At 74.8% G+C, this 25,660-nt stretch overlaps 15 non-coding genes across 15 annotated transcripts; all 15 read left to right on the forward strand.

Annotated features, from left to right (window-relative positions):
* Positions 1 to 1,421: 1,421 nt before the first annotated feature.
* Positions 1,422 to 1,540, forward strand: LOC130016824 (5S ribosomal RNA). Its single transcript, XR_008791275.1, has one exon. It is a non-coding gene; the product is annotated as a 5S ribosomal RNA (ribosomal RNA).
* A 1,566-nt stretch (positions 1,541 to 3,106) lies between these two features.
* On the forward strand, positions 3,107 to 3,225 carry LOC130016894 (5S ribosomal RNA). The gene has a single exon (XR_008791282.1). It is a non-coding gene; the product is annotated as a 5S ribosomal RNA (ribosomal RNA).
* A 1,566-nt stretch (positions 3,226 to 4,791) lies between these two features.
* Positions 4,792 to 4,910, forward strand: LOC130016955 (5S ribosomal RNA). Its single transcript, XR_008791294.1, has one exon. It is a non-coding gene; the product is annotated as a 5S ribosomal RNA (ribosomal RNA).
* A 1,566-nt stretch (positions 4,911 to 6,476) lies between these two features.
* LOC130017030 (5S ribosomal RNA) lies at positions 6,477 to 6,595 on the forward strand. The gene has a single exon (XR_008791312.1). It is a non-coding gene; the product is annotated as a 5S ribosomal RNA (ribosomal RNA).
* Positions 6,596 to 8,161: 1,566 nt separating this feature from the next.
* On the forward strand, positions 8,162 to 8,280 carry LOC130017105 (5S ribosomal RNA). Its single transcript, XR_008791333.1, has one exon. It is a non-coding gene; the product is annotated as a 5S ribosomal RNA (ribosomal RNA).
* A 1,565-nt stretch (positions 8,281 to 9,845) lies between these two features.
* On the forward strand, positions 9,846 to 9,964 carry LOC130017175 (5S ribosomal RNA). The gene has a single exon (XR_008791343.1). It is a non-coding gene; the product is annotated as a 5S ribosomal RNA (ribosomal RNA).
* Positions 9,965 to 11,530: 1,566 nt separating this feature from the next.
* LOC130017241 (5S ribosomal RNA) lies at positions 11,531 to 11,649 on the forward strand. Its single transcript, XR_008791354.1, has one exon. It is a non-coding gene; the product is annotated as a 5S ribosomal RNA (ribosomal RNA).
* Positions 11,650 to 13,232: 1,583 nt separating this feature from the next.
* On the forward strand, positions 13,233 to 13,351 carry LOC130017325 (5S ribosomal RNA). Its single transcript, XR_008791384.1, has one exon. It is a non-coding gene; the product is annotated as a 5S ribosomal RNA (ribosomal RNA).
* A 1,565-nt stretch (positions 13,352 to 14,916) lies between these two features.
* Positions 14,917 to 15,035, forward strand: LOC130017388 (5S ribosomal RNA). The gene has a single exon (XR_008791396.1). It is a non-coding gene; the product is annotated as a 5S ribosomal RNA (ribosomal RNA).
* A 1,565-nt stretch (positions 15,036 to 16,600) lies between these two features.
* LOC130017399 (5S ribosomal RNA) lies at positions 16,601 to 16,719 on the forward strand. Its single transcript, XR_008791398.1, has one exon. It is a non-coding gene; the product is annotated as a 5S ribosomal RNA (ribosomal RNA).
* Positions 16,720 to 18,284: 1,565 nt separating this feature from the next.
* On the forward strand, positions 18,285 to 18,403 carry LOC130017404 (5S ribosomal RNA). The gene has a single exon (XR_008791399.1). It is a non-coding gene; the product is annotated as a 5S ribosomal RNA (ribosomal RNA).
* A 1,565-nt stretch (positions 18,404 to 19,968) lies between these two features.
* Positions 19,969 to 20,087, forward strand: LOC130017410 (5S ribosomal RNA). The gene has a single exon (XR_008791401.1). It is a non-coding gene; the product is annotated as a 5S ribosomal RNA (ribosomal RNA).
* Positions 20,088 to 21,653: 1,566 nt separating this feature from the next.
* Positions 21,654 to 21,772, forward strand: LOC130017419 (5S ribosomal RNA). Its single transcript, XR_008791402.1, has one exon. It is a non-coding gene; the product is annotated as a 5S ribosomal RNA (ribosomal RNA).
* A 1,577-nt stretch (positions 21,773 to 23,349) lies between these two features.
* On the forward strand, positions 23,350 to 23,468 carry LOC130017427 (5S ribosomal RNA). The gene has a single exon (XR_008791403.1). It is a non-coding gene; the product is annotated as a 5S ribosomal RNA (ribosomal RNA).
* A 1,570-nt stretch (positions 23,469 to 25,038) lies between these two features.
* On the forward strand, positions 25,039 to 25,157 carry LOC130017434 (5S ribosomal RNA). The gene has a single exon (XR_008791404.1). It is a non-coding gene; the product is annotated as a 5S ribosomal RNA (ribosomal RNA).
* The last annotated feature ends 503 nt before the right edge of the window (positions 25,158 to 25,660 follow it).

A 25,660-nucleotide genomic window follows, 5' to 3' on the forward strand; every position in this document is an offset into this window, starting at 1 on the left:
CCCCCAGGCCTGGGCTGCCCGAGGCTTGCCTGAACTCCCCCCCTCCCCCCTCCCCCCCACAGCTCCTCACCAAGACCTTCCAGCCCCGTGGCCCCCTGTCTCCCGGAGGCCCCAACGCGTTCGTTCCCGCGGGGCAGGGCAGGGCAGGGCAGGGCCGCAGGCCGGGGAAGGGGGTGGCGGGGAGGGGGGCTTGGGGGGCTCCTGGGGCATCCAGGAGGACGAGGGCGGGACGCGGCCCGAGGGGACGTCCTCAGGGGTCTGGGGGGAGGGGGTCCGGGGGTGTGTGGCGGGGAGGGTGGAGAGAGCCAAGGAGCAGGGCTGAGGGGGTGGGGACGGAAAGGGGCTCGGCGGGGGACCCCGGCGCCACACCCCCCTCCCCGCCGGCCCCAGAAGGCGCTCCCCAGGGCCCCCCCCCCCGCCCTTGCCCCGTAACCCCTCACCCCCGGAATCGAGGCTGGGCGAGCCGTCCCCTCTCCTTCAACACATGGCGGGAGACCCACAGCGGAGACCCTCCGGAGACCACGGGCGGGAGGGGGCCCGAAGGCGTACCCCGGCCCGCCCACACGCGGCCACGCACCCGTGCACCCACGCACCAACGTGGGGCACCGTCCAAGCCCGAGTGCAGAGATCACCCGTCGGGGAGCACTGGGGACAGGGGCACCCGGATCTCCTGGCCCACGCAACGGAATCCCCCGTCTTCCCATTCACGCGGGCACTTGGGGGGTGGGGGGCGGCGGCACCGGACCCGCCCCTGGGCAGCGCCCTGGGCAAGAGCCCGCGGGAGCACCTGGGCGGGCGCCCGCGGGGCCAAGTGCAGCACGACCCCCTCTGCCACGCGGGGGCAGGCGGACACACGCCAGGCCGACCGACAGACAGGGTCCGGGAGCGCTGGGCCAAGCTGCATGCACCTCGGGCCTCCCCGGCAGGCGTTGGCCGAGGCCCCCACGCCCAGCCGTCCCCCCGCGCAGACCTGCTCCCAGAACCGAGGCAACAAAGCAGCAGGGCGGTGGCCGTGCGCCCGCCGGGCCCCCGCGGAGGCGCCCCGACACCGTCCGTGGGGCGCTAGGGCGGCGCGTGTGCGTGTCCGTGTGTCCGCGTGTGTGCGGCTTTCCGACCCTCTGGCTCACACGCACGCACTAGCAGCCCCGGCGGCCGGTGGCGGGCGCGCACAGAGCCGTGCCTGCGGCCGCCCGCCCGCCGCCGGCCCGCCCGGGAGGCCTTGTGGGCGCTGGTCCCGCATCTGGGTGCCGACGGACTGTGTGGCAGCAGGGGCGGGCGTTGGTGCGGGAGGGCAGGCGTCGGGGCCAGAGGGGCAGCGGGGGGCAGGCGGGCGGATGCGGAGGCGCCGCAGGCTGGGAAGGGGCGGACTTGGGGCTGGGCGCCTGGGCCGCTTCTTGAGGGCGGCAGAGAGCCACGCCTCCGTCTACGGCCATACCACCCTGAACGCGCCCGATCTCGTCTGATCTCGGAAGCTAAGCAGGGTCGGGCCTGGTTAGTACTTGGATGGGAGACCGCCTGGGAATACCGGGTGCTGTAGGCCTTTTGCTTTTGCCGCCTTGTGGGCCGTTTGCTGGTTTCCTTCTCTCCCGCTTTTCCTTTGGCTTCCAACGGGGGAGGGCTGGGGGGCTGGGCCCTAGCCCCTGGCCTTGGTCCTGCCCTTAGCCTCCGGCCCCCAGCACCCAAGGGCCCTGCCCCCGCCCCCCCAGGCCTGGGCTGCCCGAGGCTTGCCTGAACTCCCCCCCTCCCCCCTCCCCCCCACAGCTCCTCACCAAGACCTTCCAGCCCCGTGGCCCCCTGTCTCCCGGAGGCCCCAACGCGTTCGTTCCCGCGGGGCAGGGCAGGGCAGGGCAGGGCCGCAGGCCGGGGAAGGGGGTGGCGGGGAGGGGGGCTTGGGGGGCTCCTGGGGCATCCAGGAGGACGAGGGCGGGACGCGGCCCGAGGGGACGTCCTCAGGGGTCTGGGGGGAGGGGGTCCGGGGGTGTGTGGCGGGGAGGGTGGAGAGAGCCAAGGAGCAGGGCTGAGGGGGTGGGGACGGGACCCCGGGCGCCACACCCCCCTCCCCGCCGGCCCCAGAAGGCGCTCCCCAGGGCCCCCCCCCCCCCGCCCTTGCCCCGTAACCCCTCACCCCCGGAATCGAGGCTGGGCGAGCCGTCCCCTCTCCTTCAACACATGGCGGGAGACCCACAGCGGAGACCCTCCGGAGACCACGGGCGGGAGGGGGCCCGAAGGCGTACCCCGGCCCGCCCACACGCGGCCACGCACCCGTGCACCCACGCACCAACGTGGGGCACCGTCCAAGCCCGAGTGCAGAGATCACCCGTCGGGGAGCACTGGGGACAGGGGCACCCGGATCTCCTGGCCCACGCAACGGAATCCCCCGTCTTCCCATTCACGCGGGCACTTGGGGGGTGGGGGGCGGCGGCACCGGACCCGCCCCTGGGCAGCGCCCTGGGCAAGAGCCCGCGGGAGCACCTGGGCGGGCGCCCGCGGGGCCAAGTGCAGCACGACCCCCTCTGCCACGCGGGGGCAGGCGGACACACGCCAGGCCGACCGACAGACAGGGTCCGGGAGCGCTGGGCCAAGCTGCATGCACCTCGGGCCTCCCCGGCAGGCGTTGGCCGAGGCCCCCACGCCCAGCCGTCCCCCCGCGCAGACCTGCTCCCAGAACCGAGGCAACAAAGCAGCAGGGCGGTGGCCGTGCGCCCGCCGGGCCCCCGCGGAGGCGCCCCGACACCGTCCGTGGGGCGCTAGGGCGGCGCGTGTGCGTGTCCGTGTGTCCGCGTGTGTGCGGCTTTCCGACCCTCTGGCTCACACGCACGCACTAGCAGCCCCGGCGGCCGGTGGCGGGCGCGCACAGAGCCGTGCCTGCGGCCGCCCGCCCGCCGCCGGCCCGCCCGGGAGGCCTTGTGGGCGCTGGTCCCGCATCTGGGTGCCGACGGACTGTGTGGCAGCAGGGGCGGGCGTTGGTGCGGGAGGGCAGGCGTCGGGGCCAGAGGGGCAGCGGGGGGCAGGCGGGCGGATGCGGAGGCGCCGCAGGCTGGGAAGGGGCGGACTTGGGGCTGGGCGCCTGGGCCGCTTCTTGAGGGCGGCAGAGAGCCACGCCTCCGTCTACGGCCATACCACCCTGAACGCGCCCGATCTCGTCTGATCTCGGAAGCTAAGCAGGGTCGGGCCTGGTTAGTACTTGGATGGGAGACCGCCTGGGAATACCGGGTGCTGTAGGCCTTTTGCTTTTGCCGCCTTGTGGGCCGTTTGCTGGTTTCCTTCTCTCCCGCTTTTCCTTTGGCTTCCAACGGGGGAGGGCTGGGGGGCTGGGCCCTAGCCCCTGGCCTTGGTCCTGCCCTTAGCCTCCGGCCCCCAGCACCCAAGGGCCCTGCCCCCGCCCCCCCAGGCCTGGGCTGCCCGAGGCTTGCCTGAACTCCCCCCCTCCCCCCTCCCCCCCACAGCTCCTCACCAAGACCTTCCAGCCCCGTGGCCCCCTGTCTCCCGGAGGCCCCAACGCGTTCGTTCCCGCGGGGCAGGGCAGGGCAGGGCAGGGCCGCAGGCCGGGGAAGGGGGTGGCGGGGAGGGGGGCTTGGGGGGCTCCTGGGGCATCCAGGAGGACGAGGGCGGGACGCGGCCCGAGGGGACGTCCTCAGGGGTCTGGGGGGAGGGGGTCCGGGGGTGTGTGGCGGGGAGGGTGGAGAGAGCCAAGGAGCAGGGCTGAGGGGGTGGGGACGGGACCCCGGGCGCCACACCCCCCTCCCCGCCGGCCCCAGAAGGCGCTCCCCAGGGCCCCCCCCCCCCCGCCCTTGCCCCGTAACCCCTCACCCCCGGAATCGAGGCTGGGCGAGCCGTCCCCTCTCCTTCAACACATGGCGGGAGACCCACAGCGGAGACCCTCCGGAGACCACGGGCGGGAGGGGGCCCGAAGGCGTACCCCGGCCCGCCCACACGCGGCCACGCACCCGTGCACCCACGCACCAACGTGGGGCACCGTCCAAGCCCGAGTGCAGAGATCACCCGTCGGGGAGCACTGGGGACAGGGGCACCCGGATCTCCTGGCCCACGCAACGGAATCCCCCGTCTTCCCATTCACGCGGGCACTTGGGGGGTGGGGGGCGGCGGCACCGGACCCGCCCCTGGGCAGCGCCCTGGGCAAGAGCCCGCGGGAGCACCTGGGCGGGCGCCCGCGGGGCCAAGTGCAGCACGACCCCCTCTGCCACGCGGGGGCAGGCGGACACACGCCAGGCCGACCGACAGACAGGGTCCGGGAGCGCTGGGCCAAGCTGCATGCACCTCGGGCCTCCCCGGCAGGCGTTGGCCGAGGCCCCCACGCCCAGCCGTCCCCCCGCGCAGACCTGCTCCCAGAACCGAGGCAACAAAGCAGCAGGGCGGTGGCCGTGCGCCCGCCGGGCCCCCGCGGAGGCGCCCCGACACCGTCCGTGGGGCGCTAGGGCGGCGCGTGTGCGTGTCCGTGTGTCCGCGTGTGTGCGGCTTTCCGACCCTCTGGCTCACACGCACGCACTAGCAGCCCCGGCGGCCGGTGGCGGGCGCGCACAGAGCCGTGCCTGCGGCCGCCCGCCCGCCGCCGGCCCGCCCGGGAGGCCTTGTGGGCGCTGGTCCCGCATCTGGGTGCCGACGGACTGTGTGGCAGCAGGGGCGGGCGTTGGTGCGGGAGGGCAGGCGTCGGGGCCAGAGGGGCAGCGGGGGGCAGGCGGGCGGATGCGGAGGCGCCGCAGGCTGGGAAGGGGCGGACTTGGGGCTGGGCGCCTGGGCCGCTTCTTGAGGGCGGCAGAGAGCCACGCCTCCGTCTACGGCCATACCACCCTGAACGCGCCCGATCTCGTCTGATCTCGGAAGCTAAGCAGGGTCGGGCCTGGTTAGTACTTGGATGGGAGACCGCCTGGGAATACCGGGTGCTGTAGGCCTTTTGCTTTTGCCGCCTTGTGGGCCGTTTGCTGGTTTCCTTCTCTCCCGCTTTTCCTTTGGCTTCCAACGGGGGAGGGCTGGGGGGCTGGGCCCTAGCCCCTGGCCTTGGTCCTGCCCTTAGCCTCCGGCCCCCAGCACCCAAGGGCCCTGCCCCCGCCCCCCCAGGCCTGGGCTGCCCGAGGCTTGCCTGAACTCCCCCCCTCCCCCCTCCCCCCCACAGCTCCTCACCAAGACCTTCCAGCCCCGTGGCCCCCTGTCTCCCGGAGGCCCCAACGCGTTCGTTCCCGCGGGGCAGGGCAGGGCAGGGCAGGGCCGCAGGCCGGGGAAGGGGGTGGCGGGGAGGGGGGCTTGGGGGGCTCCTGGGGCATCCAGGAGGACGAGGGCGGGACGCGGCCCGAGGGGACGTCCTCAGGGGTCTGGGGGGAGGGGGTCCGGGGGTGTGTGGCGGGGAGGGTGGAGAGAGCCAAGGAGCAGGGCTGAGGGGGTGGGGACGGGACCCCGGGCGCCACACCCCCCTCCCCGCCGGCCCCAGAAGGCGCTCCCCAGGGCCCCCCCCCCCCCGCCCTTGCCCCGTAACCCCTCACCCCCGGAATCGAGGCTGGGCGAGCCGTCCCCTCTCCTTCAACACATGGCGGGAGACCCACAGCGGAGACCCTCCGGAGACCACGGGCGGGAGGGGGCCCGAAGGCGTACCCCGGCCCGCCCACACGCGGCCACGCACCCGTGCACCCACGCACCAACGTGGGGCACCGTCCAAGCCCGAGTGCAGAGATCACCCGTCGGGGAGCACTGGGGACAGGGGCACCCGGATCTCCTGGCCCACGCAACGGAATCCCCCGTCTTCCCATTCACGCGGGCACTTGGGGGGTGGGGGGCGGCGGCACCGGACCCGCCCCTGGGCAGCGCCCTGGGCAAGAGCCCGCGGGAGCACCTGGGCGGGCGCCCGCGGGGCCAAGTGCAGCACGACCCCCTCTGCCACGCGGGGGCAGGCGGACACACGCCAGGCCGACCGACAGACAGGGTCCGGGAGCGCTGGGCCAAGCTGCATGCACCTCGGGCCTCCCCGGCAGGCGTTGGCCGAGGCCCCCACGCCCAGCCGTCCCCCCGCGCAGACCTGCTCCCAGAACCGAGGCAACAAAGCAGCAGGGCGGTGGCCGTGCGCCCGCCGGGCCCCCGCGGAGGCGCCCCGACACCGTCCGTGGGGCGCTAGGGCGGCGCGTGTGCGTGTCCGTGTGTCCGCGTGTGTGCAGCTTTCCGACCCTCTGGCTCACACGCACGCACTAGCAGCCCCGGCGGCCGGTGGCGGGCGCGCACAGAGCCGTGCCTGCGGCCGCCCGCCCGCCGCCGGCCCGCCCGGGAGGCCTTGTGGGCGCTGGTCCCGCATCTGGGTGCCGACGGACTGTGTGGCAGCAGGGGCGGGCGTTGGTGCGGGAGGGCAGGCGTCGGGGCCAGAGGGGCAGCGGGGGGCAGGCGGGCGGATGCGGAGGCGCCGCAGGCTGGGAAGGGGCGGACTTGGGGCTGGGCGCCTGGGCCGCTTCTTGAGGGCGGCAGAGAGCCACGCCTCCGTCTACGGCCATACCACCCTGAACGCGCCCGATCTCGTCTGATCTCGGAAGCTAAGCAGGGTCGGGCCTGGTTAGTACTTGGATGGGAGACCGCCTGGGAATACCGGGTGCTGTAGGCCTTTTGCTTTTGCCGCCTTGTGGGCCGTTTGCTGGTTTCCTTCTCTCCCGCTTTTCCTTTGGCTTCCAACGGGGGAGGGCTGGGGGGCTGGGCCCTAGCCCCTGGCCTTGGTCCTGCCCTTAGCCTCCGGCCCCCAGCACCCAAGGGCCCTGCCCCCGCCCCCCCAGGCCTGGGCTGCCCGAGGCTTGCCTGAACTCCCCCCCTCCCCCCTCCCCCCCACAGCTCCTCACCAAGACCTTCCAGCCCCGTGGCCCCCTGTCTCCCGGAGGCCCCAACGCGTTCGTTCCCGCGGGGCAGGGCAGGGCAGGGCAGGGCCGCAGGCCGGGGAAGGGGGTGGCGGGGAGGGGGGCTTGGGGGGCTCCTGGGGCATCCAGGAGGACGAGGGCGGGACGCGGCCCGAGGGGACGTCCTCAGGGGTCTGGGGGGAGGGGGTCCGGGGGTGTGTGGCGGGGAGGGTGGAGAGAGCCAAGGAGCAGGGCTGAGGGGGTGGGGACGGGACCCCGGGCGCCACACCCCCCTCCCCGCCGGCCCCAGAAGGCGCTCCCCAGGGCCCCCCCCCCCCCGCCCTTGCCCCGTAACCCCTCACCCCCGGAATCGAGGCTGGGCGAGCCGTCCCCTCTCCTTCAACACATGGCGGGAGACCCACAGCGGAGACCCTCCGGAGACCACGGGCGGGAGGGGGCCCGAAGGCGTACCCCGGCCCGCCCACACGCGGCCACGCACCCGTGCACCCACGCACCAACGTGGGGCACCGTCCAAGCCCGAGTGCAGAGATCACCCGTCGGGGAGCACTGGGGACAGGGGCACCCGGATCTCCTGGCCCACGCAACGGAATCCCCCGTCTTCCCATTCACGCGGGCACTTGGGGGGTGGGGGGCGGCGGCACCGGACCCGCCCCTGGGCAGCGCCCTGGGCAAGAGCCCGCGGGAGCACCTGGGCGGGCGCCCGCGGGGCCAAGTGCAGCACGACCCCCTCTGCCACGCGGGGGCAGGCGGACACACGCCAGGCCGACCGACAGACAGGGTCCGGGAGCGCTGGGCCAAGCTGCATGCACCTCGGGCCTCCCCGGCAGGCGTTGGCCGAGGCCCCCACGCCCAGCCGTCCCCCCGCGCAGACCTGCTCCCAGAACCGAGGCAACAAAGCAGCAGGGCGGTGGCCGTGCGCCCGCCGGGCCCCCGCGGAGGCGCCCCGACACCGTCCGTGGGGCGCTAGGGCGGCGCGTGTGCGTGTCCGTGTGTCCGCGTGTGTGCGGCTTTCCGACCCTCTGGCTCACACGCACGCACTAGCAGCCCCGGCGGCCGGTGGCGGGCGCGCACAGAGCCGTGCCTGCGGCCGCCCGCCCGCCGCCGGCCCGCCCGGGAGGCCTTGTGGGCGCTGGTCCCGCATCTGGGTGCCGACGGACTGTGTGGCAGCAGGGGCGGGCGTTGGTGCGGGAGGGCAGGCGTCGGGGCCAGAGGGGCAGCGGGGGGCAGGCGGGCGGATGCGGAGGCGCCGCAGGCTGGGAAGGGGCGGACTTGGGGCTGGGCGCCTGGGCCGCTTCTTGAGGGCGGCAGAGAGCCACGCCTCCGTCTACGGCCATACCACCCTGAACGCGCCCGATCTCGTCTGATCTCGGAAGCTAAGCAGGGTCGGGCCTGGTTAGTACTTGGATGGGAGACCGCCTGGGAATACCGGGTGCTGTAGGCCTTTTGCTTTTGCCGCCTTGTGGGCCGTTTGCTGGTTTCCTTCTCTCCCGCTTTTCCTTTGGCTTCCAACGGGGGAGGGCTGGGGGGCTGGGCCCTAGCCCCTGGCCTTGGTCCTGCCCTTAGCCTCCGGCCCCCAGCACCCAAGGGCCCTGCCCCCGCCCCCCCAGGCCTGGGCTGCCCGAGGCTTGCCTGAACTCCCCCCCTCCCCCCTCCCCCCCACAGCTCCTCACCAAGACCTTCCAGCCCCGTGGCCCCCTGTCTCCCGGAGGCCCCAACGCGTTCGTTCCCGCGGGGCAGGGCAGGGCAGGGCAGGGCCGCAGGCCGGGGAAGGGGGTGGCGGGGAGGGGGGCTTGGGGGGCTCCTGGGGCATCCAGGAGGACGAGGGCGGGACGCGGCCCGAGGGGACGTCCTCAGGGGTCTGGGGGGAGGGGGTCCGGGGGTGTGTGGCGGGGAGGGTGGAGAGAGCCAAGGAGCAGGGCTGAGGGGGTGGGGACGGGACCCCGGGCGCCACACCCCCCTCCCCGCCGGCCCCAGAAGGCGCTCCCCAGGGCCCCCCCCCCCCGCCCTTGCCCCGTAACCCCTCACCCCCGGAATCGAGGCTGGGCGAGCCGTCCCCTCTCCTTCAACACATGGCGGGAGACCCACAGCGGAGACCCTCCGGAGACCACGGGCGGGAGGGGGCCCGAAGGCGTACCCCGGCCCGCCCACACGCGGCCACGCACCCGTGCACCCACGCACCAACGTGGGGCACCGTCCAAGCCCGAGTGCAGAGATCACCCGTCGGGGAGCACTGGGGACAGGGGCACCCGGATCTCCTGGCCCACGCAACGGAATCCCCCGTCTTCCCATTCACGCGGGCACTTGGGGGGTGGGGGGCGGCGGCACCGGACCCGCCCCTGGGCAGCGCCCTGGGCAAGAGCCCGCGGGAGCACCTGGGCGGGCGCCCGCGGGGCCAAGTGCAGCACGACCCCCTCTGCCACGCGGGGGCAGGCGGACACACGCCAGGCCGACCGACAGACAGGGTCCGGGAGCGCTGGGCCAAGCTGCATGCACCTCGGGCCTCCCCGGCAGGCGTTGGCCGAGGCCCCCACGCCCAGCCGTCCCCCCGCGCAGACCTGCTCCCAGAACCGAGGCAACAAAGCAGCAGGGCGGTGGCCGTGCGCCCGCCGGGCCCCCGCGGAGGCGCCCCGACACCGTCCGTGGGGCGCTAGGGCGGCGCGTGTGCGTGTCCGTGTGTCCGCGTGTGTGCGGCTTTCCGACCCTCTGGCTCACACGCACGCACTAGCAGCCCCGGCGGCCGGTGGCGGGCGCGCACAGAGCCGTGCCTGCGGCCGCCCGCCCGCCGCCGGCCCGCCCGGGAGGCCTTGTGGGCGCTGGTCCCGCATCTGGGTGCCGACGGACTGTGTGGCAGCAGGGGCGGGCGTTGGTGCGGGAGGGCAGGCGTCGGGGCCAGAGGGGCAGCGGGGGGCAGGCGGGCGGATGCGGAGGCGCCGCAGGCTGGGAAGGGGCGGACTTGGGGCTGGGCGCCTGGGCCGCTTCTTGAGGGCGGCAGAGAGCCACGCCTCCGTCTACGGCCATACCACCCTGAACGCGCCCGATCTCGTCTGATCTCGGAAGCTAAGCAGGGTCGGGCCTGGTTAGTACTTGGATGGGAGACCGCCTGGGAATACCGGGTGCTGTAGGCCTTTTGCTTTTGCCGCCTTGTGGGCCGTTTGCTGGTTTCCTTCTCTCCCGCTTTTCCTTTGGCTTCCAACGGGGGAGGGCTGGGGGGCTGGGCCCTAGCCCCTGGCCTTGGTCCTGCCCTTAGCCTCCGGCCCCCAGCACCCAAGGGCCCTGCCCCCGCCCCCCCAGGCCTGGGCTGCCCGAGGCTTGCCTGAACTCCCCCCCTCCCCCCTCCCCCCCACAGCTCCTCACCAAGACCTTCCAGCCCCGTGGCCCCCTGTCTCCCGGAGGCCCCAACGCGTTCGTTCCCGCGGGGCAGGGCAGGGCAGGGCAGGGCCGCAGGCCGGGGAAGGGGGTGGCGGGGAGGGGGGCTTGGGGGGCTCCTGGGGCATCCAGGAGGACGAGGGCGGGACGCGGCCCGAGGGGACGTCCTCAGGGGTCTGGGGGGAGGGGGTCCGGGGGTGTGTGGCGGGGAGGGTGGAGAGAGCCAAGGAGCAGGGCTGAGGGGGTGGGGACGGGACCCCGGGCGCCACACCCCCCTCCCCGCCGGCCCCAGAAGGCGCTCCCCAGGGCCCCCCCCCCCCCGCCCTTGCCCCGTAACCCCTCACCCCCGGAATCGAGGCTGGGCGAGCCGTCCCCTCTCCTTCAACACATGGCGGGAGACCCACAGCGGAGACCCTCCGGAGACCACGGGCGGGAGGGGGCCCGAAGGCGTACCCCGGCCCGCCCACACGCGGCCACGCACCCGTGCACCCACGCACCAACGTGGGGCACCGTCCAAGCCCGAGTGCAGAGATCACCCGTCGGGGAGCACTGGGGACAGGGGCACCCGGATCTCCTGGCCCACGCAACGGAATCCCCCGTCTTCCCATTCACGCGGGCACTTGGGGGGTGGGGGGCGGCGGCACCGGACCCGCCCCTGGGCAGCGCCCTGGGCAAGAGCCCGCGGGAGCACCTGGGCGGGCGCCCGCGGGGCCAAGTGCAGCACGACCCCCTCTGCCACGCGGGGGCAGGCGGACACACGCCAGGCCGACCGACAGACAGGGTCCGGGAGCGCTGGGCCAAGCTGCATGCACCTCGGGCCTCCCCGGCAGGCGTTGGCCGAGGCCCCCACGCCCAGCCGTCCCCCCGCGCAGACCTGCTCCCAGAACCGAGGCAACAAAGCAGCAGGGCGGTGGCCGTGCGCCCGCCGGGCCCCCGCGGAGGCGCCCCGACACCGTCCGTGGGGCGCTAGGGCGGCGCGTGTGCGTGTCCGTGTGTCCGCGTGTGTGCAGCTTTCCGACCCTCTGGCTCACACGCACGCACTAGCAGCCCCGGCGGCCGGTGGCGGGCGCGCACAGAGCCGTGCCTGCGGCCGCCCGCCCGCCGCCGGCCCGCCCGGGAGGCCTTGTGGGCGCTGGTCCCGCATCTGGGTGCCGACGGACTGTGTGGCAGCAGGGGCGGGCGTTGGTGCGGGAGGGCAGGCGTCGGGGCCAGAGGGGCAGCGGGGGGCAGGCGGGCGGATGCGGAGGCGCCGCAGGCTGGGAAGGGGCGGACTTGGGGCTGGGCGCCTGGGCCGCTTCTTGAGGGCGGCAGAGAGCCACGCCTCCGTCTACGGCCATACCACCCTGAACGCGCCCGATCTCGTCTGATCTCGGAAGCTAAGCAGGGTCGGGCCTGGTTAGTACTTGGATGGGAGACCGCCTGGGAATACCGGGTGCTGTAGGCCTTTTGCTTTTGCCGCCTTGTGGGCCGTTTGCTGGTTTCCTTCTCTCCCGCTTTTCCTTTGGCTTCCAACGGGGGAGGGCTGGGGGGCTGGGCCCTAGCCCCTGGCCTTGGTCCTGCCCTTAGCCTCCGGCCCCCAGCACCCAAGGGCCCTGCCCCCGCCCCCCCAGGCCTGGGCTGCCCGAGGCTTGCCTGAACTCCCCCCCTCCCCCCTCCCCCCCACAGCTCCTCACCAAGACCTTCCAGCCCCGTGGCCCCCTGTCTCCCGGAGGCCCCAACGCGTTCGTTCCCGCGGGGCAGGGCAGGGCAGGGCAGGGCCGCAGGCCGGGGAAGGGGGTGGCGGGGAGGGGGGCTTGGGGGGCTCCTGGGGCATCCAGGAGGACGAGGGCGGGACGCGGCCCGAGGGGACGTCCTCAGGGGTCTGGGGGGAGGGGGTCCGGGGGTGTGTGGCGGGGAGGGTGGAGAGAGCCAAGGAGCAGGGCTGAGGGGGTGGGGACGGAAAGGGGCTCGGCGGGGGACCCCGGGCGCCACACCCCCCTCCCCGCCGGCCCCAGAAGGCGCTCCCCAGGGCCCCCCCCCCCCCGCCCTTGCCCCGTAACCCCTCACCCCCGGAATCGAGGCTGGGCGAGCCGTCCCCTCTCCTTCAACACATGGCGGGAGACCCACAGCGGAGACCCTCCGGAGACCACGGGCGGGAGGGGGCCCGAAGGCGTACCCCGGCCCGCCCACACGCGGCCACGCACCCGTGCACCCACGCACCAACGTGGGGCACCGTCCAAGCCCGAGTGCAGAGATCACCCGTCGGGGAGCACTGGGGACAGGGGCACCCGGATCTCCTGGCCCACGCAACGGAATCCCCCGTCTTCCCATTCACGCGGGCACTTGGGGGGTGGGGGGCGGCGGCACCGGACCCGCCCCTGGGCAGCGCCCTGGGCAAGAGCCCGCGGGAGCACCTGGGCGGGCGCCCGCGGGGCCAAGTGCAGCACGACCCCCTCTGCCACGCGGGGGCAGGCGGACACACGCCAGGCCGACCGACAGACAGGGTCCGGGAGCGCTGGGCCAAGCTGCATGCACCTCGGGCCTCCCCGGCAGGCGTTGGCCGAGGCCCCCACGCCCAGCCGTCCCCCCGCGCAGACCTGCTCCCAGAACCGAGGCAACAAAGCAGCAGGGCGGTGGCCGTGCGCCCGCCGGGCCCCCGCGGAGGCGCCCCGACACCGTCCGTGGGGCGCTAGGGCGGCGCGTGTGCGTGTCCGTGTGTCCGCGTGTGTGCGGCTTTCCGACCCTCTGGCTCACACGCACGCACTAGCAGCCCCGGCGGCCGGTGGCGGGCGCGCACAGAGCCGTGCCTGCGGCCGCCCGCCCGCCGCCGGCCCGCCCGGGAGGCCTTGTGGGCGCTGGTCCCGCATCTGGGTGCCGACGGACTGTGTGGCAGCAGGGGCGGGCGTTGGTGCGGGAGGGCAGGCGTCGGGGCCAGAGGGGCAGCGGGGGGCAGGCGGGCGGATGCGGAGGCGCCGCAGGCTGGGAAGGGGCGGACTTGGGGCTGGGCGCCTGGGCCGCTTCTTGAGGGCGGCAGAGAGCCACGCCTCCGTCTACGGCCATACCACCCTGAACGCGCCCGATCTCGTCTGATCTCGGAAGCTAAGCAGGGTCGGGCCTGGTTAGTACTTGGATGGGAGACCGCCTGGGAATACCGGGTGCTGTAGGCCTTTTGCTTTTGCCGCCTTGTGGGCCGTTTGCTGGTTTCCTTCTCTCCCGCTTTTCCTTTGGCTTCCAACGGGGGAGGGCTGGGGGGCTGGGCCCTAGCCCCTGGCCTTGGTCCTGCCCTTAGCCTCCGGCCCCCAGCACCCAAGGGCCCTGCCCCCGCCCCCCCAGGCCTGGGCTGCCCGAGGCTTGCCTGAACTCCCCCCCTCCCCCCTCCCCCCCACAGCTCCTCACCAAGACCTTCCAGCCCCGTGGCCCCCTGTCTCCCGGAGGCCCCAACGCGTTCGTTCCCGCGGGGCAGGGCAGGGCAGGGCAGGGCCGCAGGCCGGGGAAGGGGGTGGCGGGGAGGGGGGCTTGGGGGGCTCCTGGGGCATCCAGGAGGACGAGGGCGGGACGCGGCCCGAGGGGACGTCCTCAGGGGTCTGGGGGGAGGGGGTCCGGGGGTGTGTGGCGGGGAGGGTGGAGAGAGCCAAGGAGCAGGGCTGAGGGGGTGGGGACGGGACCCCGGGCGCCACACCCCCCTCCCCGCCGGCCCCAGAAGGCGCTCCCCAGGGCCCCCCCCCCCCGCCCTTGCCCCGTAACCCCTCACCCCCGGAATCGAGGCTGGGCGAGCCGTCCCCTCTCCTTCAACACATGGCGGGAGACCCACAGCGGAGACCCTCCGGAGACCACGGGCGGGAGGGGGCCCGAAGGCGTACCCCGGCCCGCCCACACGCGGCCACGCACCCGTGCACCCACGCACCAACGTGGGGCACCGTCCAAGCCCGAGTGCAGAGATCACCCGTCGGGGAGCACTGGGGACAGGGGCACCCGGATCTCCTGGCCCACGCAACGGAATCCCCCGTCTTCCCATTCACGCGGGCACTTGGGGGGTGGGGGGCGGCGGCACCGGACCCGCCCCTGGGCAGCGCCCTGGGCAAGAGCCCGCGGGAGCACCTGGGCGGGCGCCCGCGGGGCCAAGTGCAGCACGACCCCCTCTGCCACGCGGGGGCAGGCGGACACACGCCAGGCCGACCGACAGACAGGGTCCGGGAGCGCTGGGCCAAGCTGCATGCACCTCGGGCCTCCCCGGCAGGCGTTGGCCGAGGCCCCCACGCCCAGCCGTCCCCCCGCGCAGACCTGCTCCCAGAACCGAGGCAACAAAGCAGCAGGGCGGTGGCCGTGCGCCCGCCGGGCCCCCGCGGAGGCGCCCCGACACCGTCCGTGGGGCGCTAGGGCGGCGCGTGTGCGTGTCCGTGTGTCCGCGTGTGTGCGGCTTTCCGACCCTCTGGCTCACACGCACGCACTAGCAGCCCCGGCGGCCGGTGGCGGGCGCGCACAGAGCCGTGCCTGCGGCCGCCCGCCCGCCGCCGGCCCGCCCGGGAGGCCTTGTGGGCGCTGGTCCCGCATCTGGGTGCCGACGGACTGTGTGGCAGCAGGGGCGGGCGTTGGTGCGGGAGGGCAGGCGTCGGGGCCAGAGGGGCAGCGGGGGGCAGGCGGGCGGATGCGGAGGCGCCGCAGGCTGGGAAGGGGCGGACTTGGGGCTGGGCGCCTGGGCCGCTTCTTGAGGGCGGCAGAGAGCCACGCCTCCGTCTACGGCCATACCACCCTGAACGCGCCCGATCTCGTCTGATCTCGGAAGCTAAGCAGGGTCGGGCCTGGTTAGTACTTGGATGGGAGACCGCCTGGGAATACCGGGTGCTGTAGGCCTTTTGCTTTTGCCGCCTTGTGGGCCGTTTGCTGGTTTCCTTCTCTCCCGCTTTTCCTTTGGCTTCCAACGGGGGAGGGCTGGGGGGCTGGGCCCTAGCCCCTGGCCTTGGTCCTGCCCTTAGCCTCCGGCCCCCAGCACCCAAGGGCCCTGCCCCCGCCCCCCCAGGCCTGGGCTGCCCGAGGCTTGCCTGAACTCCCCCCCTCCCCCCTCCCCCCCACAGCTCCTCACCAAGACCTTCCAGCCCCGTGGCCCCCTGTCTCCCGGAGGCCCCAACGCGTTCGTTCCCGCGGGGCAGGGCAGGGCAGGGCAGGGCCGCAGGCCGGGGAAGGGGGTGGCGGGGAGGGGGGCTTGGGGGGCTCCTGGGGCATCCAGGAGGACGAGGGCGGGACGCGGCCCGAGGGGACGTCCTCAGGGGTCTGGGGGGAGGGGGTCCGGGGGTGTGTGGCGGGGAGGGTGGAGAGAGCCAAGGAGCAGGGCTGAGGGGGTGGGGACGGGACCCCGGGCGCCACACCCCCCTCCCCGCCGGCCCCAGAAGGCGCTCCCCAGGGCCCCCCCCCCCCGCCCTTGCCCCGTAACCCCTCACCCCCGGAATCGAGGCTGGGCGAGCCGTCCCCTCTCCTTCAACACATGGCGGGAGACCCACAGCGGAGACCCTCCGGAGACCACGGGCGGGAGGGGGCCCGAAGGCGTACCCCGGCCCGCCCACACGCGGCCACGCACCCGTGCACCCACGCACCAACGTGGGGCACCGTCCAAGCCCGAGTGCAGAGATCACCCGTCGGGGAGCACTGGGGACAGGGGCACCCGGATCTCCTGGCCCACGCAACGGAATCCCCCGTCTTCCCATTCACGCGGGCACTTGGGGGGTGGGGGGCGGCGGCACCGGACCCGCCCCTGGGCAGCGCCCTGGGCAAGAGCCCGCGGGAGCACCTGGGCGGGCGCCCGCGGGGCCAAGTGCAGCACGACCCCCTCTGCCACGCGGGGGCAGGCGGACACACGCCAGGCCGACCGACAGACAGGGTCCGGGAGCGCTGGGCCAAGCTGCATGCACCTCGGGCCTCCCCGGCAGGCGTTGGCCGAGGCCCCCACGCCCAGCCGTCCCCCCGCGCAGACCTGCTCCCAGAACCGAGGCAACAAAGCAGCAGGGCGGTGGCCGTGCGCCCGCCGGGCCCCCGCGGAGGCGCCCCGACACCGTCCGTGGGGCGCTAGGGCGGCGCGTGTGCGTGTCCGTGTGTCCGCGTGTGTGCGGCTTTCCGACCCTCTGGCTCACACGCACGCACTAGCAGCCCCGGCGGCCGGTGGCGGGCGCGCACAGAGCCGTGCCTGCGGCCGCCCGCCCGCCGCCGGCCCGCCCGGGAGGCCTTGTGGGCGCTGGTCCCGCATCTGGGTGCCGACGGACTGTGTGGCAGCAGGGGCGGGCGTTGGTGCGGGAGGGCAGGCGTCGGGGCCAGAGGGGCAGCGGGGGGCAGGCGGGCGGATGCGGAGGCGCCGCAGGCTGGGAAGGGGCGGACTTGGGGCTGGGCGCCTGGGCCGCTTCTTGAGGGCGGCAGAGAGCCACGCCTCCGTCTACGGCCATACCACCCTGAACGCGCCCGATCTCGTCTGATCTCGGAAGCTAAGCAGGGTCGGGCCTGGTTAGTACTTGGATGGGAGACCGCCTGGGAATACCGGGTGCTGTAGGCCTTTTGCTTTTGCCGCCTTGTGGGCCGTTTGCTGGTTTCCTTCTCTCCCGCTTTTCCTTTGGCTTCCAACGGGGGAGGGCTGGGGGGCTGGGCCCTAGCCCCTGGCCTTGGTCCTGCCCTTAGCCTCCGGCCCCCAGCACCCAAGGGCCCTGCCCCCGCCCCCCCAGGCCTGGGCTGCCCGAGGCTTGCCTGAACTCCCCCCCTCCCCCCTCCCCCCCACAGCTCCTCACCAAGACCTTCCAGCCCCGTGGCCCCCTGTCTCCCGGAGGCCCCAACGCGTTCGTTCCCGCGGGGCAGGGCAGGGCAGGGCAGGGCCGCAGGCCGGGGAAGGGGGTGGCGGGGAGGGGGGCTTGGGGGGCTCCTGGGGCATCCAGGAGGACGAGGGCGGGACGCGGCCCGAGGGGACGTCCTCAGGGGTCTGGGGGGAGGGGGTCCGGGGGTGTGTGGCGGGGAGGGTGGAGAGAGCCAAGGAGCAGGGCTGAGGGGGTGGGGACGGGACCCCGGGCGCCACACCCCCCTCCCCGCCGGCCCCAGAAGGCGCTCCCCAGGGCCCCCCCCCCCCGCCCTTGCCCCGTAACCCCTCACCCCCGGAATCGAGGCTGGGCGAGCCGTCCCCTCTCCTTCAACACATGGCGGGAGACCCACAGCGGAGACCCTCCGGAGACCACGGGCGGGAGGGGGCCCGAAGGCGTACCCCGGCCCGCCCACACGCGGCCACGCACCCGTGCACCCACGCACCAACGTGGGGCACCGTCCAAGCCCGAGTGCAGAGATCACCCGTCGGGGAGCACTGGGGACAGGGGCACCCGGATCTCCTGGCCCACGCAACGGAATCCCCCGTCTTCCCATTCACGCGGGCACTTGGGGGGTGGGGGGCGGCGGCACCGGACCCGCCCCTGGGCAGCGCCCTGGGCAAGAGCCCGCGGGAGCACCTGGGCGGGCGCCCGCGGGGCCAAGTGCAGCACGACCCCCTCTGCCACGCGGGGGCAGGCGGACACACGCCAGGCCGACCGACAGACAGGGTCCGGGAGCGCTGGGCCAAGCTGCATGCACCTCGGGCCTCCCCGGCAGGCGTTGGCCGAGGCCCCCACGCCCAGCCGTCCCCCCGCGCAGACCTGCTCCCAGAACCGAGGCAACAAAGCAGCAGGGCGGTGGCCGTGCGCCCGCCGGGCCCCCGCGGAGGCGCCCCGACACCGTCCGTGGGGCGCTAGGGCGGCGCGTGTGCGTGTCCGTGTGTCCGCGTGTGTGCGGCTTTCCGACCCTCTGGCTCACACGCACGCACTAGCAGCCCCGGCGGCCGGTGGCGGGCGCGCACAGAGCCGTGCCTGCGGCCGCCCGCCCGCCGCCGGCCCGCCCGGGAGGCCTTGTGGGCGCTGGTCCCGCATCTGGGTGCCGACGGACTGTGTGGCAGCAGGGGCGGGCGTTGGTGCGGGAGGGCAGGCGTCGGGGCCAGAGGGGCAGCGGGGGGCAGGCGGGCGGATGCGGAGGCGCCGCAGGCTGGGAAGGGGCGGACTTGGGGCTGGGCGCCTGGGCCGCTTCTTGAGGGCGGCAGAGAGCCACGCCTCCGTCTACGGCCATACCACCCTGAACGCGCCCGATCTCGTCTGATCTCGGAAGCTAAGCAGGGTCGGGCCTGGTTAGTACTTGGATGGGAGACCGCCTGGGAATACCGGGTGCTGTAGGCCTTTTGCTTTTGCCGCCTTGTGGGCCGTTTGCTGGTTTCCTTCTCTCCCGCTTTTCCTTTGGCTTCCAACGGGGGAGGGCTGGGGGGCTGGGCCCTAGCCCCTGGCCTTGGTCCTGCCCTTAGCCTCCGGCCCCCAGCACCCAAGGGCCCTGCCCCCGCCCCCCCAGGCCTGGGCTGCCCGAGGCTTGCCTGAACTCCCCCCCTCCCCCCTCCCCCCCACAGCTCCTCACCAAGACCTTCCAGCCCCGTGGCCCCCTGTCTCCCGGAGGCCCCAACGCGTTCGTTCCCGCGGGGCAGGGCAGGGCAGGGCAGGGCCGCAGGCCGGGGAAGGGGGTGGCGGGGAGGGGGGCTTGGGGGGCTCCTGGGGCATCCAGGAGGACGAGGGCGGGACGCGGCCCGAGGGGACGTCCTCAGGGGTCTGGGGGGAGGGGGTCCGGGGGTGTGTGGCGGGGAGGGTGGAGAGAGCCAAGGAGCAGGGCTGAGGGGGTGGGGACGGGACCCCGGGCGCCACACCCCCCTCCCCGCCGGCCCCAGAAGGCGCTCCCCAGGGCCCCCCCCCCCCGCCCTTGCCCCGTAACCCCTCACCCCCGGAATCGAGGCTGGGCGAGCCGTCCCCTCTCCTTCAACACATGGCGGGAGACCCACAGCGGAGACCCTCCGGAGACCACGGGCGGGAGGGGGCCCGAAGGCGTACCCCGGCCCGCCCACACGCGGCCACGCACCCGTGCACCCACGCACCAACGTGGGGCACCGTCCAAGCCCGAGTGCAGAGATCACCCGTCGGGGAGCACTGGGGACAGGGGCACCCGGATCTCCTGGCCCACGCAACGGAATCCCCCGTCTTCCCATTCACGCGGGCACTTGGGGGGTGGGGGGCGGCGGCACCGGACCCGCCCCTGGGCAGCGCCCTGGGCAAGAGCCCGCGGGAGCACCTGGGCGGGCGCCCGCGGGGCCAAGTGCAGCACGACCCCCTCTGCCACGCGGGGGCAGGCGGACACACGCCAGGCCGACCGACAGACAGGGTCCGGGAGCGCTGGGCCAAGCTGCATGCACCTCGGGCCTCCCCGGCAGGCGTTGGCCGAGGCCCCCACGCCCAGCCGTCCCCCCGCGCAGACCTGCTCCCAGAACCGAGGCAACAAAGCAGCAGGGCGGTGGCCGTGCGCCCGCCGGGCCCCCGCGGAGGCGCCCCGACACCGTCCGTGGGGCGCTAGGGCGGCGCGTGTGCGTGTCCGTGTGTCCGCGTGTGTGCGGCTTTCCGACCCTCTGGCTCACACGCACGCACTAGCAGCCCCGGCGGCCGGTGGCGGGCGCGCACAGAGCCGTGCCTGCGGCCGCCCGCCCGCCGCCGGCCCGCCCGGGAGGCCTTGTGGGCGCTGGTCCCGCATCTGGGTGCCGACGGACTGTGTGGCAGCAGGGGCGGGCGTTGGTGCGGGAGGGCAGGCGTCGGGGCCAGAGGGGCAGCGGGGGGCAGGCGGGCGGATGCGGAGGCGCCGCAGGCTGGGAAGGGGCGGACTTGGGGCTGGGCGCCTGGGCCGCTTCTTGAGGGCGGCAGAGAGCCACGCCTCCGTCTACGGCCATACCACCCTGAACGCGCCCGATCTCGTCTGATCTCGGAAGCTAAGCAGGGTCGGGCCTGGTTAGTACTTGGATGGGAGACCGCCTGGGAATACCGGGTGCTGTAGGCCTTTTGCTTTTGCCGCCTTGTGGGCCGTTTGCTGGTTTCCTTCTCTCCCGCTTTTCCTTTGGCTTCCAACGGGGGAGGGCTGGGGGGCTGGGCCCTAGCCCCTGGCCTTGGTCCTGCCCTTAGCCTCCGGCCCCCAGCACCCAAGGGCCCTGCCCCCGCCCCCCCAGGCCTGGGCTGCCCGAGGCTTGCCTGAACTCCCCCCCTCCCCCCTCCCCCCCACAGCTCCTCACCAAGACCTTCCAGCCCCGTGGCCCCCTGTCTCCCGGAGGCCCCAACGCGTTCGTTCCCGCGGGGCAGGGCAGGGCAGGGCAGGGCCGCAGGCCGGGGAAGGGGGTGGCGGGGAGGGGGGCTTGGGGGGCTCCTGGGGCATCCAGGAGGACGAGGGCGGGACGCGGCCCGAGGGGACGTCCTCAGGGGTCTGGGGGGAGGGGGTCCGGGGGTGTGTGGCGGGGAGGGTGGAGAGAGCCAAGGAGCAGGGCTGAGGGGGTGGGGACGGGACCCCGGGCGCCACACCCCCCTCCCCGCCGGCCCCAGAAGGCGCTCCCCAGGGCCCCCCCCCCCCCGCCCTTGCCCCGTAACCCCTCACCCCCGGAATCGAGGCTGGGCGAGCCGTCCCCTCTCCTTCAACACATGGCGGGAGACCCACAGCGGAGACCCTCCGGAGACCACGGGCGGGAGGGGGCCCGAAGGCGTACCCCGGCCCGCCCACACGCGGCCACGCACCCGTGCACCCACGCACCAACGTGGGGCACCGTCCAAGCCCGAGTGCAGAGATCACCCGTCGGGGAGCACTGGGGACAGGGGCACCCGGATCTCCTGGCCCACGCAACGGAATCCCCCGTCTTCCCATTCACGCGGGCACTTGGGGGGTGGGGGGCGGCGGCACCGGACCCGCCCCTGGGCAGCGCCCTGGGCAAGAGCCCGCGGGAGCACCTGGGCGGGCGCCCGCGGGGCCAAGTGCAGCACGACCCCCTCTGCCACGCGGGGGCAGGCGGACACACGCCAGGCCGACCGACAGACAGGGTCCGGGAGCGCTGGGCCAAGCTGCATGCACCTCGGGCCTCCCCGGCAGGCGTTGGCCGAGGCCCCCACGCCCAGCCGTCCCCCCGCGCAGACCTGCTCCCAGAACCGAGGCAACAAAGCAGCAGGGCGGTGGCCGTGCGCCCGCCGGGCCCCCGCGGAGGCGCCCCGACACCGTCCGTGGGGCGCTAGGGCGGCGCGTGTGCGTGTCCGTGTGTCCGCGTGTGTGCGGCTTTCCGACCCTCTGGCTCACACGCACGCACTAGCAGCCCCGGCGGCCGGTGGCGGGCGCGCACAGAGCCGTGCCTGCGGCCGCCCGCCCGCCGCCGGCCCGCCCGGGAGGCCTTGTGGGCGCTGGTCCCGCATCTGGGTGCCGACGGACTGTGTGGCAGCAGGGGCGGGCGTTGGTGCGGGAGGGCAGGCGTCGGGGCCAGAGGGGCAGCGGGGGGCAGGCGGGCGGATGCGGAGGCGCCGCAGGCTGGGAAGGGGCGGACTTGGGGCTGGGCGCCTGGGCCGCTTCTTGAGGGCGGCAGAGAGCCACGCCTCCGTCTACGGCCATACCACCCTGAACGCGCCCGATCTCGTCTGATCTCGGAAGCTAAGCAGGGTCGGGCCTGGTTAGTACTTGGATGGGAGACCGCCTGGGAATACCGGGTGCTGTAGGCCTTTTGCTTTTGCCGCCTTGTGGGCCGTTTGCTGGTTTCCTTCTCTCCCGCTTTTCCTTTGGCTTCCAACGGGGGAGGGCTGGGGGGCTGGGCCCTAGCCCCTGGCTCCTGCCCTTAGCCTCCGGCCCCCAGCACCCAAGGGCCCTGCCCCCGCCCCCCCAGGCCTGGGCTGCCCGAGGCTTGCCTGAACTCCCCCCCTCCCCCCTCCCCCCCACAGCTCCTCACCAAGACCTTCCAGCCCCGTGGCCCCCTGTCTCCCGGAGGCCCCAACGCGTTCGTTCCCGCGGGGCAGGGCAGGGCAGGGCAGGGCCGCAGGCCGGGGAAGGGGGTGGCGGGGAGGGGGGCTTGGGGGGCTCCTGGGGCATCCAGGAGGACGAGGGCGGGACGCGGCCCGAGGGGACGTCCTCAGGGGTCTGGGGGGAGGGGGTCCGGGGGTGTGTGGCGGGGAGGGTGGAGAGAGCCAAGGAGCAGGGCTGAGGGGGTGGGGACGGAAAGGGGCTCGGCGGGGGACCCCGGGCGCCACACCCCCCTCCCCGCCGGCCCCAGAAGGCGCTCCCCAGGGCCCCCCCCCCCCGCCCTTGCCCCGTAACCCCTCACCCCCGGAATCGAGGCTGGGCGAGCCGTCCCCTCTCCTTCAACACATGGCGGGAGACCCACAGCGGAGACCCTCCGGAGACCACGGGCGGGAGGGGGCCCGAAGGCGTACCCCGGCCCGCCCACACGCGGCCACGCACCCGTGCACCCACGCACCAACGTGGGGCACCGTCCAAGCCCGAGTGCAGAGATCACCCGTCGGGGAGCACTGGGGACAGGGGCACCCGGATCTCCTGGCCCACGCAACGGAATCCCCCGTCTTCCCATTCACGCGGGCACTTGGGGGGTGGGGGGCGGCGGCACCGGACCCGCCCCTGGGCAGCGCCCTGGGCAAGAGCCCGCGGGAGCACCTGGGCGGGCGCCCGCGGGGCCAAGTGCAGCACGACCCCCTCTGCCACGCGGGGGCAGGCGGACACACGCCAGGCCGACCGACAGACAGGGTCCGGGAGCGCTGGGCCAAGCTGCATGCACCTCGGGCCTCCCCGGCAGGCGTTGGCCGAGGCCCCCACGCCCAGCCGTCCCCCCGCGCAGACCTGCTCCCAGAACCGAGGCAACAAAGCAGCAGGGCGGTGGCCGTGCGCCCGCCGGGCCCCCGCGGAGGCGCCCCGACACCGTCCGTGGGGCGCTAGGGCGGCGCGTGTGCGTGTCCGTGTGTCCGCGTGTGTGCGGCTTTCCGACCCTCTGGCTCACACGCACGCACTAGCAGCCCCGGCGGCCGGTGGCGGGCGCGCACAGAGCCGTGCCTGCGGCCGCCCGCCCGCCGCCGGCCCGCCCGGGAGGCCTTGTGGGCGCTGGTCCCGCATCTGGGTGCCGACGGACTGTGTGGCAGCAGGGGCGGGCGTTGGTGCGGGAGGGCAGGCGTCGGGGCCAGAGGGGCAGCGGGGGGCAGGCGGGCGGATGCGGAGGCGCCGCAGGCTGGGAAGGGGCGGACTTGGGGCTGGGCGCCTGGGCCGCTTCTTGAGGGCGGCAGAGAGCCACGCCTCCGTCTACGGCCATACCACCCTGAACGCGCCCGATCTCGTCTGATCTCGGAAGCTAAGCAGGGTCGGGCCTGGTTAGTACTTGGATGGGAGACCGCCTGGGAATACCGGGTGCTGTAGGCCTTTTGCTTTTGCCGCCTTGTGGGCCGTTTGCTGGTTTCCTTCTCTCCCGCTTTTCCTTTGGCTTCCAACGGGGGAGGGCTGGGGGGCTGGGCCCTAGCCCCTGGCCTTGGTCCTGCCCTTAGCCTCCGGCCCCCAGCACCCAAGGGCCCTGCCCCCGCCCCCCCAGGCCTGGGCTGCCCGAGGCTTGCCTGAACTCCCCCCCTCCCCCCTCCCCCCCACAGCTCCTCACCAAGACCTTCCAGCCCCGTGGCCCCCTGTCTCCCGGAGGCCCCAACGCGTTCGTTCCCGCGGGGCAGGGCAGGGCAGGGCAGGGCCGCAGGCCGGGGAAGGGGGTGGCGGGGAGGGGGGCTTGGGGGGCTCCTGGGGCATCCAGGAGGACGAGGGCGGGACGCGGCCCGAGGGGACGTCCTCAGGGGTCTGGGGGGAGGGGGTCCGGGGGTGTGTGGCGGGGAGGGTGGAGAGAGCCAAGGAGCAGGGCTGAGGGGGTGGGGACGGGCCGGCACCCCGGGCGCCACACCCCCCTCCCCGCCGGCCCCAGAAGGCGCTCCCCAGGGCCCCCCCCCCCCCGCCCTTGCCCCGTAACCCCTCACCCCCGGAATCGAGGCTGGGCGAGCCGTCCCCTCTCCTTCAACACATGGCGGGAGACCCACAGCGGAGACCCTCCGGAGACCACGGGCGGGAGGGGGCCCGAAGGCGTACCCCGGCCCGCCCACACGCGGCCACGCACCCGTGCACCCACGCACCAACGTGGGGCACCGTCCAAGCCCGAGTGCAGAGATCACCCGTCGGGGAGCACTGGGGACAGGGGCACCCGGATCTCCTGGCCCACGCAACGGAATCCCCCGTCTTCCCATTCACGCGGGCACTTGGGGGGTGGGGGGCGGCGGCACCGGACCCGCCCCTGGGCAGCGCCCTGGGCAAGAGCCCGCGGGAGCACCTGGGCGGGCGCCCGCGGGGCCAAGTGCAGCACGACCCCCTCTGCCACGCGGGGGCAGGCGGACACACGCCAGGCCGACCGACAGACAGGGTCCGGGAGCGCTGGGCCAAGCTGCATGCACCTCGGGCCTCCCCGGCAGGCGTTGGCCGAGGCCCCCACGCCCAGCCGTCCCCCCGCGCAGACCTGCTCCCAGAACCGAGGCAACAAAGCAGCAGGGCGGTGGCCGTGCGCCCGCCGGGCCCCCGCGGAGGCGCCCCGACACCGTCCGTGGGGCGCTAGGGCGGCGCGTGTGCGTGTCCGTGTGTCCGCGTGTGTGCGGCTTTCCGACCCTCTGGCTCACACGCACGCACTAGCAGCCCCGGCGGCCGGTGGCGGGCGCGCACAGAGCCGTGCCTGCGGCCGCCCGCCCGCCGCCGGCCCGCCCGGGAGGCCTTGTGGGCGCTGGTCCCGCATCTGGGTGCCGACGGACTGTGTGGCAGCAGGGGCGGGCGTTGGTGCGGGAGGGCAGGCGTCGGGGCCAGAGGGGCAGCGGGGGGCAGGCGGGCGGATGCGGAGGCGCCGCAGGCTGGGAAGGGCGGACTTGGGGCTGGGCGCCTGGGCCGCTTCTTGAGGGCGGCAGAGAGCCACGCCTCCGTCTACGGCCATACCACCCTGAACGCGCCCGATCTCGTCTGATCTCGGAAGCTAAGCAGGGTCGGGCCTGGTTAGTACTTGGATGGGAGACCGCCTGGGAATACCGGGTGCTGTAGGCCTTTTGCTTTTGCCGCCTTGTGGGCCGTTTGCTGGTTTCCTTCTCTCCCGCTTTTCCTTTGGCTTCCAACGGGGGAGGGCTGGGGGGCTGGGCCCTAGCCCCTGGCCTTGGTCCTGCCCTTAGCCTCCGGCCCCCAGCACCCAAGGGCCCTGCCCCCGCCCCCCCAGGCCTGGGCTGCCCGAGGCTTGCCTGAACTCCCCCCCTCCCCCCTCCCCCCCACAGCTCCTCACCAAGACCTTCCAGCCCCGTGGCCCCCTGTCTCCCGGAGGCCCCAACGCGTTCGTTCCCGCGGGGCAGGGCAGGGCAGGGCAGGGCCGCAGGCCGGGGAAGGGGGTGGCGGGGAGGGGGGCTTGGGGGGCTCCTGGGGCATCCAGGAGGACGAGGGCGGGACGCGGCCCGAGGGGACGTCCTCAGGGGTCTGGGGGGAGGGGGTCCGGGGGTGTGTGGCGGGGAGGGTGGAGAGAGCCAAGGAGCAGGGCTGAGGGGGTGGGGACGGAAAGGGGC

The sequence above is a fragment of the Sorex fumeus genome, unplaced genomic scaffold (assembly GCF_029834395.1).
Source record: "Sorex fumeus unplaced genomic scaffold, SorFum_2.1 ptg000007l, whole genome shotgun sequence".
Taxonomy (NCBI): Eukaryota; Metazoa; Chordata; class Mammalia; order Eulipotyphla; family Soricidae; genus Sorex; species Sorex fumeus.